Raw genomic sequence first — 16,746 nt, 5'->3', positions numbered from 1 at the left:
TGCCTGAATCCACCATTTTCTGGCAACGAAGTGTGTGACCATTAACAAATGGTTTTAAGCATAAGTTTTCTTATTGTAAAAATGAGGGTAAAAATAAATATAGAATAATTTATCTGGATATCTAAACCCTGGAAGCAACACCAAAATGAAATTGCCCTAAAAAGCTTTGTATAAAAATAGCCTTATATAAATAACCTTAAAGGTAATAGAGTGAGGTTGCTTTTTCCCCTTCCATATGCCTCCCAAAGTTTATTAATCCAAGAATAATTTTCAGTACGTGGGCACATGTATAATGTATTCAATTAGAGCAAGGTTTCTCCTTTAATGGTGCTGATTTCATTTGAGTGCATAGTTACTGCTCATTATGTGCAGCATCTGCTTTAGCTTTATTGAATAAATCAATAAATCAATTAGGGCCACAGAGCATGAGCTAGCAAAAGCACGCACATGTCAAACGTGGGAGGCGTGTTTGTGAATCCTTCCGGTTAATTCTAATGAAATGTACTAGAAAGAGTACTAAATTGATAATCAAGGGACTTGGACGCTTTAGCCTACCACCTGTTATAGATTTGTTTGGCAAGTCGCTTTTGACTAAAATATGAAAAAGCAGTTATATACAAATGATTTCCATTATTATCAATTTTGCAACATAGTCTCCCTCTTTCCCCTAAAGGAAATCAGACTTAGCTATATGTAGGGATCTCAGTCAATGCAAATTCCCTTCTTTATGTAAGGGAAGTGCTGCCTGCTTGTATCCCTCTTCCTTTATCTCCTATTCCTCCATAAAACCCCACTGCCAGATTCAAGAAATATCTAAGATAAACCATGGGTTCCTAAACATTAAATGTATTTTTAAAACCACTCTTAATGTCCCAGACACACTGTCCACAGCTAGCGCTTGCGCTCGCTCTCTCTCTCTCTCTCTCTCTCTCTCTCTCTCTCTCTCTGTTTCTCTCTCTCTCTCTCCCTCCCTCCCCCCACCCCCTTATTAACAGTGCCCCACATTGGAAGAGAGAAGGCATATAGAACATTCAGTTTAAGCCTACATTTCCTGCACAGCTTTGTACATATGACTAGAATGAAATAGAAACAGAACTCATAATTGATCCTGGGGAAGTTTTTTAAAGAGTCCGAGCTCACCCCAATGTCTTGCTCCTACTGACATAAAGTGGAAGCAATGGCCAGAGGTCTAGTGTACCTCTTGAAAACATGGAGCGACCTTAAAGATGAAAGTCATGCACCAAGGGAGGCTGAGCAGAGGGGGAGAGACCAGGCCTATTGAAGGTTAAGCAGGCAAACCTCATACCAGCATCAGAGTGACCACGTCTATACTTCTTTTATATAAAACATGACCCGTTTAAGCCACTGATACTAGGAATTCCCTAATGGTTCTTAACCTGTTCTAGACCAAATATAGAGCAGTATAGAATTACAATTTCTACTCCTACCTTTCATTTTATTTGAAACACCCTACACTACTATAGAAAGAGACTCAGAACTTTTTAAATAATGACTCTTAGAAAATTGATGAGCACATATAAGAGGAACAAAACATTTTGGGCAAATGATAAATAGTCTATGAACTCTATGAAATAGAAAACAGACACACTGACAAAGAAGGAAAGCAGAAACCTAGGTCACCATTGGAACTGTGTCTCTATATTTTTAGAGAAAATAAATAAGATATATAGGTTTGAAAGCTCACTGGACCACATAACCACACTCCCTGTTAGACATGCACAGAACCACTGTGATTCTCAATGTTCTCATCTGTAACATGGAGATTACATCATTATTCACATCATTGTGCACAGAACATTTTAACACAACAATATAGTAAGTGCTCAATAAATTAAAGCCATTGTTGTTCTTTGTCATCTGCACACCTTCCATTACTTATCAGCAGACTTTCAGTTTACTGGTTGAATGAGAGGTGGAAACACATGACTTCCAATGTTCCCTCACAAATCAAGCCCACTTTGACCCAAGGCCATATAAATGACTTATGGTAGCAGCCTAGACTATATCACTTTCCCTGTGTCTGCATATATGTTTTCTACTTCAATTTTTTAGTCTTTAAAAGTCTAATAATTTGAGATGTGCTGTGCTCTTGATTGACAATAAAGGTAAAGCAGGTGTTAAGGAGTTGTATATTCCACAATGCGGGGACACCAGATTGCTTTATCCTAAACCCTGCTTGCTCTGTGGACTTTGGTGATGTAGGGTAAATATAGGTGATCAGGAGGAGAGTACAGATTTCAGTGAATGGAGTTCTTTGCAGGGGGCAGTCGGCATGAGGTCTGCCCTGGAATAGAGCTTACTAAGTAGAAAGAACTATATAATACAGGGTTTAGGAGGGGGAAAAAAAAGGTAGAAGCTCAAACTGGACTGATCTGAGTAAGGATCAAAGAGACAAAATACCTTCCTGGACCAAAATCTCCCTGAAGACTGAGACTGTGATGTTCATTACTATGTCCCCAGCAACTGGCCAGGGATTGACAGGTAGCAGATCATCAAGAAATATTTCTTAAATGTTCAACAACTTGCCAATTTTCCCACGTCAAAGTCTAAGGGCCAGGGAGAACCAAGGTCTTCTGATTCTAACTCTGGTGCCTATTTTTGTTGTTGTTGTTGTTTTCCTTTTTATTTTCCTCCATCTTTTGCACATTGTTTTAGTTCCCCTGCCCACCACACAGTAGATATCAGTGAATGAATGAATAAAGTAAGGAATACTTACTCTGCTTTTGTGAATATGCCATTGTACAGACAGAAGCAGAAAAAGAAGAGAAAAAAAGAGAAAAGAAAAATGGGAATCATCTCTGTTCCTTTCCTGTGCACCCCCCTCCTTTTTCTCTGCCTCCACCCACTCCACAACCCACTCATGGTTCAAGCCCAAACCAACAAAATCCTTAATCAGAGCACGCTCCAGGGGAACAAGAATGAGGCATTTGGCCTTGGTATTTTTATTTTAATATGTGTACTCGCAAAGGACAAAAGAAAGGTCGGAAAGCAAACAATGCAGGGAGCAGTTGGAAAAAAAATCATAATTGTAGGGGAAAGCAGGGCTCTCTCTGACAGGAGTGACTAAGGATGAGCAAACCCGGAGCAGCTGCTGTGAAGGGCTTTATCTGAGCCACAGTTTAGAGGAGAGCACCAAAGCTGTTCTGCCGCATAACACATTAAATATGCACAAAAAGGGAAGCGGGTAAATCGTGCCTCGTTGCAGGAGTCCTAATATGTGCCAGCAGGTGCTGTCTGAGTCAGGCATCTTCCAAAAGCCACCTCGGATAGCGAATGTGGCAGGAAGTCAAACAAGTTGGACCATTCCCTGTCTGCTTGGGTGGGAGCCATTTGCTAGGGGAACAGGCTTCTTTTTATCTGAAACACATCGATGTGGGAGTTCTGTGCAAAATGGTCTTGCAAAGGAGAAAAAAAAATGCTGAAAGGAAAAGGACAGCCTTTGGAGAGAAGACAAACTAACTCAGAACAAAGATGAAGCCGTTTCTCCCAGGAATATCTCTCCTCTCCGACTGCGATGTGTTCAGTATCCAGCAGGTCCCCAGTCCACTGCAGTGGCTCACCAAATGTTTGAAGCTTTACATTAAAAGATTATGTTAAAAAAAAAAAATGGAGCTGGAGGAAGATTTCGGGAACTCCAGCTCAGTTCCTTTCACTCTATGGTTGTTAATAAACTAGTTGCCCTTGTTTTGCTATAGCTTTATCACTTATTTAAATAACTAGAGGCCAGGTGCATAAAATTCATGCACAGTTAGGATCCCTAGGCCTGGCTGGCGATCAGGAGCAATGGGGGCCTTCTGCCTGCCAGCTGGGGCCTCCCTTCCTCAGCTGCCAGCTGCTGGCCTGGGCCTTCTGTCATCCCACGCCATCCCATTGTGGTCAGTGCATATCATAGCAAGTGATAGAGCTCCCCATCTCCCGGTCTAACTCATGTGGGGACTCTTTGCATATTAGCTTTTTATATATATATAGATGTAAATCATACTGTTTCCATTACTACTGAAACAGTGAATGTTGACAGGAAGGTAAAATAGTGAAGTACCAAAAGTCAGTCTGCATAAATTACTGCTTTGATTGTAAGTCTTAATATTGAGGTGACTTTGAGCATATTATTTAACCTCTCTTGAACTTAGTTTCTTCAACTGTAAACTAAGGATATGAATAGAACCTAACTCATAGGATTTTATGAAAACTAAATGAATTAATTTATGAACTTATGACAGTGACCTGGAACATACTAAATGTTTTTATATATTAAATGCTGTATTTTCCAGCATATAAGATGACCCTCCCCCCCAATTTTACAGTTAAAACATAGGTTTAGGCCTATATTTGCTGTATAAGACTACCCCCCCTTCCGAGGCAACACCAGTTCTTTTTTTAATAGACCGCCTCTCTGACTCTGGCCAATCTGAGCAGGCTTTTTTTCGGTTCAAAAGTTGTCTTATAAGCAGGAAAATACTGTACAAAATGCAAAAGACTAATAATATTAATAAAACAGAAATAAGTAGAAAACAATTATTATCCATGATTCCATACCAAGGAGAGATAGTCATTGTAGAATTTGGATATGTTGCCTTACATATTTTGTAAGTTCTTTTTTCAATACTGATAAGACTAATATTATTAATTACAATAAATATAATTTTTGACATGAGAATTGCAATTCAAATTTTTATCATATCTAATTGTTATATAAGTCCACTTAAGTTGGTGAATTATTAGCTCAATTTTAAAAATAAACACATTTAGCATTAGTATATTTGGTAGGCAGACTTTTGAGATGATTTCCAATGCTTCATTACTGTCTTTATAATCCCTTCCTTTGAGTGTGAACAGGGTACTTTCAATGGCAAAGGTACGGGGATTTTGAAAACATAACAAACACTCCAAATCAGTTGATTTTGAGTTAGCTAAAGATAGATTATCCTGGGTGACCTAACCTATACAACTAAGACACTCCCTTGTTGGTCTTGGAGAAGCAAAATGGAATATTGTAGAGAGGCTCACCCATCAGGGATTAATGGGCAGCTTCCAGTTATGGTGGGCTTCAACTGAATTCTGCCAACTAAAAATGACCTTAAAAGAGGACCTCAAGCCTCAGGTGAGTTCAAAACTTGTGAGACACTGCACAAAGATTCAGTTAAGCTGCACATGAAACTATCTATAATAATAAAAGCATAATATGCTAATTAAACCAGAAGTCCTTCCCGGCCACCTTCCAGAAGAATCCAGGGCTGTAAGGAAGGCCTACTCTTGAATGAATTTCTTGCATCAGGACTCTGGTAAGGTAATAAGATATGTGTTATTTGGAGCCACTATGTCAATGATATACACCATATGAACAGTCAGGAAAAATAATACAGGATGGTGAAAGTATAATTAAGTAGCTTAACATGGATAAAAAACAGAACTAATTATTGAATGCAAGTTTTACTGATGTCAAAGCAAATGTGTTTTATCTACATTGCAGGCTTTCATTCAGACAGATATAATGTACATTTTTTTAAAATCACATAAATATTATCTGTTGAATTTATTTCACTGCTTGGTATACAATCCAATAACCATGTTGGATATTTAGCTTGTTTGCTATGTGGAAACAGTGCTACAAAAAAAATATATACTTCAAATTAAATCATTCATTGCATTTCCTCAGCAAATTCTCTAGGATCCAATGCTGAATTAAAAAGCATGTGCATTTTTAAAACATTTACCCTCTTCCTAATATTGATATGACCAACAACCCCATTGGGATACACATGAGTATTGAGTTTATTTCCTCTCCAGAATATGTTAGGTAATAAAATGTACATTATATCAAAACTCTTAAAATCTATAACTATAAGAAAAAATTTTATGTGTTTCAGGGAAATATAACTATGATTAACTTTGCACACACACAAAAAAAAGCGCTTTAGAACCTTTCTATGTCAAGTAATGCAAAACAAAAACATATTACCTTATCCCCTAAGGGCATATACCAATCCCAGAAAAAAATGTGACAGACAATTAATGACCATTGGTAACTGTTGGAATATCACCACAGACTGTCACTGCTTGGATGTGCCAAAACCAGCCATGGCCCAGGGCTCCAGGACCACAGATTTGCCTGACATGGGCCAAATGGAAATTCTGTGACACAATTTCAAATTCCCAAGAGTACTAAACAGATGCACTTTAAGCCAAAAACTGACTTCCATTCTCACAGGTCTGGGCAGGGGACTGAAGGTCATAATTCAGCCTTCACCAGGTCAGAGAGGAGAACCAGAGACAAGTTATCCATTGATTCACAATTACAACTAATATTTCCCTGAAGAAAGTTGTTATAAACTCTGAATTTGGGGGGTTTAAAATGTTTCTTTAAAGATGTTTTAAGAAAGATAAAATTATTTTTTTTAACTTTTCATTTTAAAATAAGTATAGAGTCATAAGAGGTTGGAAAGAAATATGCAATGCAGTCCTTTGCACACTTGTCCCAGACCCACCCCCAAGTGTCAACAGTTTATACGATAGTATAGCAACAAAAGCAAACATTTGGCATTTGTAAAATTCATAGTTTATTCAAGATCCATTAATTATACATAAACTCATTTGTGTTTGTTTATGTCTTTATACAGCTCTATAAAATTTTAATATCTGAGTAGCCTTCTATAACAACCACCAAAATTTTATCCAACTGAAACTATCACTGCAGAATTCACTCTGGCTACCCCTGATCTCCAGCCTTTTTCCCTAACCTCCTGCCACCACTAATATTGTCTCCATTATTATAGTTACATTATAATGAGATTTTTTTAAATAAAATAATGCAGTACATATAATTTTGAAATAGGAATATTTTAAAAATATATTTTATTGATGTTTTACAAAGAGGAACGGAATGGGATAGAGAATTAGAAACATCGATGAGAGAGAAATATTGATCAGCTGCCTCCTGTACACTCCTCACTAGGGATAGGCTAGTAACCAAAGTACATGCCCTTGATTGGAATCAAACCTGGGACCCTTTGGTCCGCAGGCTGATGCTCTATCTACTGTGTCAAACAGGTTAGGACAAAATAGAAATATTTTTTTAAAAATTCAGCATAATTTCCATAGGATTAGCTACGTGTATCAAAATTTGATGTTTAATATTGCTGAGCAGTAGTTCACAGGATGGATGTACCAGTGGATGTTTACCTATTCACCCATTGAATGACATTTGAGTATTTTCCCATGTGAGGCTATTATGAATAAAGTTGCTATATATATTCATGTGAAAGTTCTGGCATGAAAATAAGTCTTGGTTTCTATGGAATAAATGCCCGAGTGCAATTTCTGTGTCATACTGTAAGATTATTTTTAGTTTTAAAATTAATTTCCGAATTATTTTCTCAAGTAGCTGCACCATTTTACATTATCATCAGCAATGCATGAGTGAACCAATACTTCCACATCCTTGCCAGCATTGGGTATTATCAACATTTTTCATTTGATCAATTCTGATATGTTCATAGTAGTATCTAATTGTAGTTAATTTGTATTTTCCTCATGAGTATTTATTTCCCATCTGTCTATATCCTCTTTGATAGATATCTGTGCATGCATTTGCCCATATTATAATTAAATTGCTGTACTTTAACTGATGAGTTTTTAATTTTTGTATATTCTAAATATGTTTAATATGTGTTTTGTAATATATTTTTCCAAGTTTATAGCTTATCCTTGCACCCCTTGAACATAAGGCACATCTCAGATGCAAAGTTTTAATTTTTAATGAGGCACTGTAATTTTTGGCAAATCATTAAACTTATTTGATGAATAAACTTCAGTTTCCTCATTTAAAAAAATAGAAATATAATACCTAACTCACCTAATATATAAAGAGCTAGCACAGGTTGGCACTCAATGAATGCTAGTTATAGGTGCAGGGAATCCAAATAAAATCTTTTAAAATCTCTTTCCATCCAGAACCTATTAAGAAGTTACCATAGGGCTGATTTTAATTGTGCCTTTTTCTCCCTTTACTTGCCTTGTGGCTGAGTGCTAATTACCCACATGCCTAAAACAAGTCTAATTTCCAGACTTAAATTTCTCTCTGCTGCTGCTCTAGGTGTAAACACTGATGAATTCCTGACCTGCCCTTGGCCATCATAATTCCCTGGGGCAGTTGCAGCTGCTCTAAAATAACAGCTATTCGCTTCGCAAAGCACTGGAGTAAAGGCTTTCAAACGACTTTGTTCTAATTGCACCAAGTGCCAGCTCCCACGGACAGGGTGGCATCCTCTCCGTCATTCCCCCGCCCCCATTGCACCACCGGTTGCCCCACAGATCAGTCCTGATTGCCTGCCAGGCCTAGGGATCCTAACCATGCATGAATTTCGTGCATTGGGCCTCTAGAAGCAAACAATATAAAATACTTCATCACAATAAATTCAACAAGTTACACAAAATTGGAACATTTTTTGAAAACAAAATGTACCAGTTTGTTGGGTTATTAATTACACAAATAATAGATAAGTAATATATGTATGAAGTTAAATATACACTTATCCTTTATTTTTTGTTTTAAATGAGTGGTCACTTTTTAGAGCATTAGAGTTCCTGACTCAAGGCTGTCCCTGCAAACCTAAAAAATCACTCATGGAAAGACCTGATATAGAAAGCTTTACACAGTAAATTTATAGTATCATAACTAGATAAACTGATCATATTTCTCTGGAATCTGAACTGAAGAATAGAGATGTAATTGAATAGTATTAAGATGGTATAGACTAGAGTATTATGAAAAAAATAAACAAGAACCAAGATGCTATGACAGAGGACATCCAATCTAGGTTTCCCTTAATATTAATAATATTAATGCCATACCTGTCACCTTGGGAATCTTTTTAAATGAAGATCAGGAAATAGAAGAATCAGAATGGGGCCTGAAATTCTGTATTTGTAACAAGCTTCCAAATGAGGTCAGTGTTGCTCGACCAATGACCAACCTTTGATAAACAAGGATGTGGCCCATAAAAGTTGTCAGTCTTTAAGAACTTTCTCTGATCCTCAGGACTTCCAAATTCCAGTTCTAATATGTGTACAACCTTCCCTGTTTTTTATGTTTTCAGCTTATCACAGAAAATCAACACATAATAAATTTTATTAAATGGTCTTCTGACACCATGGAAGGTCTAATAACACAGCTAGAGCACTTTGACGTGGGTGCTACCCCTTGCTAAATATTTTAAAGTGAATTCTCATGGATTTTAATCTTGAAAAATATATGGCAGCTGCAACAAAGTTTTGGAACCTCTGAGCTCTATATTTAGACTCCTGTTTCTGTTTGTATTGCCTCGTATTTCTCTTCAGCTAAGGTGTTCCCCATGTGATAGTCACCATAGCGGTAGTTGGAGAACTAAGCAATTCTAAAGGAATGTCAAGCCAGATATGTGAATCACAAATATTGCACAACACAAAAGTTATCCAAAAAATTATACATATTTTATGATGAAATCCATATTTAACCTGATACTAGAGGCCCAATGCACAAAATTCTGCAAGAGGAGGCCTTCCTTCCCCTGGCTGCCAGCACTGGCTTCCCTCTGGCACCTGGGACCAGAGCTTCCCTCACAGCCCCAGCTTTGTCTGGAAAGTCATCTGGAAGGATGTCTGGTCTAATGATCATATTAGGCTTTTATTATTTTTCTTATAGATTCTATCCTTTTATTAGCTAACCCTGACATCCATACCCTTATGGACATACCGTGTTTCCTCGAAAATAAGATATCCTCCCCAAATAAGACCTACTTACAGGTTTCCTTCTGAGTGAAATATAAGGCATCCCCCTGAAAATAAGGCCCCCCCCCCCCCCCCCCCGGCTAAACATGAGAGATTTGGTCCACTGATTCTGAAAGAAATGGAGTCACAAGAAATTCACCAGGAAATTCAGGAATTGGATTGTTATGATGATGTTCCAGAAGATGACGACATGATTGTCATTGAATAAATGAGTAAATTCTTGATACTGTAGGATTCACAGTTTGTCTGGTTTGTGTTGACAACTATTGTACTACCGTACCATATACAGGTAATAAATTTCCTTTATTTTCATTTAACAATAAATGTGTACCATATTCTTCTTCATGGAAAAATAAGACATCCCCTGAAAATAAGACCTAACGCATCTTTGGGAGCAAAAATTAATATAAGTCGTTGTCTTAGTTTCGGGGAAACAGGATAGAGAACCAACACTAACAACCGTGCAGCTCAACCTTCATTTGACCCCAAGGAACTTGCTCTCCTTCTGTGACCCTATGCAGTATACCTAAGAGGACTACTGGGTGAAAAAATGATTCAGTCTAAATTCCACAGATTTTTTTTCCTACCCCAAGCAAGTAGAAATTCAGCACACCATAAACTACATAGATGAAACAAATCCAAAAAAGACAGGAGAGCGTAGCATTAGATAGTACTAAATCCATCTTCACTATGCTCCATTATCCAATGATCCACAACAGTGGCTCTCAAGCAGTGGAGGTAAGACAGGCAGAATTGTTTCAAGGCCACTGTGAATTCCTGTGAGCATGAAACACAGCTGCAAAGAGCCTAGAGGTTCTGTGTTATATGTATATTACACGCACGTTTTAATTTTTATATAAATGTAATGAATGCATTATAAAATCATTAAAACTTATTACTGAATTCACAAGAGTCTTTCCTGTTCTTTGAGGTGAGTTCAGAAATTATTATATCATTCATCTACTCAATTTGTTCACTTTCTCCAGAGCTTCTGATCACCGAATAAGAAACATTTGCTTGAAGTTATTCAAAGAGGTAAGTATCTATGTTCAACTCTGTAAATAACAACTTTTAGGGTTTAGGTCCAGCCAAGACACTGACTGTCTAGGAAAATGAGAAAAGTAAGGATTCCTCTGCACTGCCGAGAAATGACGCATACTGTGGTATTTTTTTTTCAAAGGAACATGCAACAGCCACTTCAGCATGGGAGGCACAGGATGGCACTGCATCTGTTTCCCATTGCTCTTTCCTTCATAAGACGCCTGTTGCAGCAAACAGAATGGGCAAGGCAAAGGAAGAAGCAGAGGGGGGTTGGCCAGCTACCTTCTCACTTAAAAAAAATAAAATAAAATAAAATAAAATAAAATAAAATAAAATAAAATAAAATAAAATAAAATAAAGGAACAGGGTCACACAGCAATCATTGCAAACACATTTCAAAAAGAGTAGAGACCTAAGAGAGCATGGCATATGAAGGCATTCCTAAGTTGTTAGTTTCCTATGGCTGAACCGCCAAATTCAATATAGTTGAGTGATTAGAGATAAAAGGAAGAGGTTGGGAGGAAGAGATCCTGCCTATGGTCTGGAGATCTGGAAATCTGAGCCATTGCAGGGATGAGCAAGCTCAAATCAGGGGGAAGAGCGCCATCTATTGAATATCTGCTACCACTTGCTTCAAGCTGTCTGAATCTTTTACTTCCTTTCCAAGGTGCCTGGCCTTCCTCATCTTCCACAAGCCTACCCACTGAAACTGAGAGTAAGCACTGTACTTACGTTGTTCTTCATGGACCATATTTATGTGGCTGCTGAGCACACTTCCTCTTAACAATGGCATGTAAAAGCCAGTTGAAAACCCCTCCACAAGGTTTCACATCAATAGATAGATATCGTTTTTAAGCAGAGTCTACTTGATTTTTTTCCCCCCGTTTGTCCACAAAAAAGTGGATATTTTGTCAAGTGCCTGCTCACTTTGTAAGTGGAATTGAACTTGTAAACCTCCTTGAGACAGCACACTTCTCTTGTAGCATTCACACATGCTAGATATTGTATCAAAGTCGTTTGAAGTTCATTCTCATCACTCAGTTTTGAAAGTAAGAATATCTTGTAGTACCTCAATTCTTTTCATGAGAGATTTTTTTTTCACCATAATCAGAAACCTCAGACAATGTTGTTGTCCCCCTCCCTCCCGCCCCCTCATCTTCTCAGAGGTTGAAACCCTCTACCACAGTAAGGATAGCCATTGTACATAAACTCAACCTGGTTTCGGTTGGCATTTCATCAGTATTTCTCGCTGTTTGTTATACATTTCTGGCTTTTGGCCCCTGGAATTCCAGTTAAAATGCATTTTTTTGTATAACAGTATTTATTAGAAATACTTAGGGGGGAAATGAATCTGTCATTATTATTATTTTATTAGTAGTGGTAGTAGTGGTAGTATCGTTGTCATTATTATAGGGGTAGTGGTACTAATTATTATGGATAATCTCTGATAGTTTTTGAGGAGATCACGCATTCTGATGGATGAATGCACTCTGGAGAAATGTAACGGTGTGGAAAGCCACAACCAAGCTCTTATCAATTTGTCACTGCTATGCACAGATTTCTGCTGGACAGTCTGGAAGCAGTCACCTAAACAAAAGGATACATCTGACAGATTAAAAGAAACATAATGCTCTTCTCAACCGCCTCCTTTACAGGAAAGTAAAATTGTTTTGTACTGTTCTGAAAGCATGAAAGGAAACAGTCAGGAGAGTGTTCTGAGAGCTTGGAAATGATCAGGGCCCATTCTTTATGAAAGCACTTGAACACTTGATTCTGAGATTTTTATTCTTCTCAATTTCAAAGCTTGTCTATGAATTACCTTTGATGGTGATTTGTCAAAATAAAACAGCCACTGAAAATTTAGGAGACTCGAGGTAGAAAATCTTTTTTTTCCTCTAAACTCTTAAAATTACCTCAAAAATTGTACATACTTATTATTATGATCTCCTTTACTATCTACAGCACAAAGGCTAAGATCTTTAGCAAACCGCTTAAGCAACTCCACTAGCACCTGAGCAATATTAACCATCAGTTCATCTGGTTTCTGGTGACTCACCTCTGTGAGATCACAAGTCTGATGAGGATGGTGTTTACCTTATTATGTTCTGTTTACTCTTATTTCTGTTTCTCTCATACTATCTTAACTGGAATTCTTCCATACTTTTTCTAATTGTGTCAATCTTTCCTCCATCCATCCATCCTTCTATCCATTCATTTATCTGTCTATCTGATATGCCCATGCAAGTCTTATCTCCACTTTGAATCTTTTTATTGCCCACTTAGAGGTAATCAGTTCTCTCTGGAAATAATATGATTTATTGTTGATTTTCTATTGATTCCTATATACATGCCTTCATTCAATGGTCCAAAGCTCATAGTAATAAGTTAACTTCCAAAGGAATATAAATGAAATGTCCATAAACTGTGCTTTTGTCCTTGAGGGCAGTATCCTGAAGATAATAACTGTTTCTTATAGTAGATACTTAATATGGTATTTATCCCGAAACCTTGTGCATATCAAATGGCAAATATTTATAATGTACAATAAAAAGAACTATTTTTCTTTTTATTTTATAGTCCATGTTGAAATCTGAATGTGTTAAAACTTGCAAAGTAATATTGCATGATGAAATCCACCAGTTCTTCTGTCATACAGGCCAATTTTAATCTACTCCTTACCAAAATACCACTTATGGCATGCTATGCTATGACAACAAAACAAAAATAACAAACCCCAAATATATTATAGTTCAAGGTTAGTTGGAGTTTATTTTTCAACTTATGTAACATTCCAAGTTAGTATTCCTGGTCAACAAGAGTAGAGGGTAAAAGATCATATGTATGGTTCAGGTCCAAGAACACAATTAAGGACTTAGTCTGATTGAGGGTCTGACATTTCATCACATGGTAACCTTGGTGGTTGCTTTCATTAGCTAGCCAGAAAGGGAGAAGGACAATGAGGAGTTCAAATGGGAAACTTGTAAGAGCTAGAACTGAAAGTAGCACATAGTATTTTTATTAATAATTCCTTGATCAGAATTGAATCTCATGGTTAGATGTAACAGCAAGGGAGGGTGAGAAATAGCATCTGTTTATGTGCTCAGGAAGGAAAGACAACTCATTTAGGAAGAACAGATATATGTGCTTTAAGGATTATAGAAATTATCTATTATAATTCATTGGTAATATAATACTTTATATCACACTAGAGGCCCAATGCACAAAATTTTGCACTTGGAGGGTAGGGGGAGGCTGTCCTTCAGTCCAGATTGTGAGAGGGTGCAGACCAGGCTGAAGGACCCAACTGGTGCATGATCAGGGCCGGGGAGGGACACAGGAGGTTGGCCAGCTGGGGAGAGACTATAGGAGGCCTCCAGGGTATGTCTGACACATCTGCTCAGTCTTGAGCAGCAAGCTACCCTACCAGTCAGAGTCTCTGGCTCCTGGTGGTCAGTGCACATCATAGCTACCAGTCTAATATCTGCCCCCTGGTAGTCAGTGAATGTCATAGAAAACAGTTGAGCAGTCTTAGCATATCATTAGCATTTATGCTTTGATTGGTTGAATAGCTGACTGGACACTTAGCATATCAGGCTTTTATTATATAGGATTCTATACTACTTATACATGATTATTATTACACTAGAGTTCTGGTGCACGAATTTGTGCATGGGTGCATTCTGGCTGGCCTGCCCCAATGGCAGCCAACCGGGTCAGGCCAGCCAGGCGAAGGGACCAAGGGCTGATGGCCAGCCAGCCCTGCCCCCAATTGGGGTGGAGGGGAGCGATCTGTGGTGGGGCCAGTTTGGGGGAGACCCCAGAGGAGGTTGTGGGGGACCCATTGGGCCAGTTGGCCACCGCAGTGTGCATTATAGCAACTGCAGTCATTCTAGTCATTCTGGTTATTTTGTCATTCCAACTGCTTGTCGTTTTTTTTTTTTTGTTTTGTTTTTTTTAAATATATATATAGATGACTCTATTATAGTCTATTTACATATAATTTAAGGATGCATAGGAAGTAAATTAGGGCCAAACAGGGAAGATGCAGGAGGAGGGAAACAATGAGATCTGTTATAACAGAGATCAACTGAAGCAGTAACTTCACTGAGGAACAAATATATCCAAATAAGTCTATGGCAAAAATCCCAATTCTTAAATTATTCCTTGAGTGTCAATTCTGGAATGGGAAGAGAGAAGATACTGTCTTCTCCAGGAACCTTTATTAACTGTTCCAGGAAGAATAAGGAAAATGATAAGGAAACAAATTGAGGTCACAAAACTGGTCTATCCAATGTCTCTCACTACTGAAAATATGAAAAATCCTTAACAATTTCAGAAAGAAGGGACCAAATAAGGAGAGTATTTTCCTATACCAACTCTGCTTTTTACAAAATGGTGACATGTTTAGAAATTAAACTCATTTTTGTAATATCCAGGTTGACTGTGCTCCTTTCCCCCCGTTCCTAGAAATTGGCTCGTCATGCATGCAGCATGTAGTTGGATTAATCATGCAGTTACATTATTGCAACACCTGTGGAACAGGTAGAACTAGTTGCAAGACTAACAGTGATTGTTTGCCTTTAATTTGCCATACTAGACATAGAATATGTACCCAATAGCTGCCTACTGAGTTAATTTATAATTGTTTTGAAGAAATGAATTTCTTATTCCAGAGAGCAGAAATTGCCAGATTAACCCTTTCTGGAAATAGAGGTACCTTATTTATGATAGGGAGGCACATTTTACTGTTATAACAGAAAAGACTGTGCATAGAAAATGCATAGCAACACAAAACTGCTAGGTGACACTGTCAACTGAATGCACATATAACTTGATTTCCTAAAAGAAACAGCCTTCTGTATGTAGAATTAGATATAACAGATGTGTATCAGAACTCTGGTGAGACAGTCTCTTTGAATATGTACAATATTTATCTATTGTTGACATTTTATACCTATCTTTTTTGCAAAATCCATTACCAGGGAGAAAAGTAGTCTTTCAACATTAAAAAAAAAATTGCAATATTAAGATAAACATCATTGTAGTAGGAAATAAAAAATGAAGAATTACAGTAGAGAAGATTACCTACTAGAGAATCAGATCATATGAAGATTTTATACTCTGGGTACATAAATATTTGAATAGTTTTCTAGTGATGTGAAATATATATCTCACATTATATATAATATATATATTTTATACCCCATCTTCTCCATCTTATGATAATAGTCTCCAAGCTAAAGATACTCATCATTATATAGTTCTTTGGTGAGGTTAAATCTTATGAAAGATGATCTTCATGAATATCTCTTCTTTCTTAGCATAAAATATAAATATCAGATTTTCCTCCAATTCTCAGGCTTTCTCTTTTGCAGGATGATTTTCTCCCACTTTGAATATATAGAGGTGTTTTCTTTTGATGTTTAAAATATAAAAATTAAATAAACCTTCAGTATTATCTATTGGTAAATTCATACTGTAAGCTTTGTTGGTTGATCCTCCAGTGCATCCTATAGGATACTAGACAAAAATGTAATATGGAGACACAACCACAGGTAAGCAAAATATCCATCTAAGCATCATATAACACAGGTAAGAATTGGCCATTCTATCCTGAACACTGACCTTACAGTGTAGGTATAAAATCCTCATTTTACAAAAGAAGAAACAGGCCTAAAGAGATTAAATACTTTAGCCAAGATTCTATGTAAAAATTATTAAGGCTATGATTTTAAAACCAAGACTCATTACTTTTACCAGATCAAAATACTTCCATTAAACTGTTGATGGTCACTAGTTACACACCTAACAAGGGGATATGGACTGACAGTCTTTAATCAGGATATATATATATTTTTATGTTGCTAATTATTGGGTTTAAAAAATAACATTTAAAGAATGATTTGAGTAAACCATGCA

Source organism: Pipistrellus hanaki, assembly GCF_964339955.1.
Source record: "Pipistrellus hanaki genome assembly, chromosome: 9".
In the NCBI taxonomy this organism is placed as follows: Eukaryota; Metazoa; Chordata; class Mammalia; order Chiroptera; family Vespertilionidae; genus Pipistrellus; species Pipistrellus hanaki.
Note: the sequence above shows the minus strand (reverse complement) of the source record.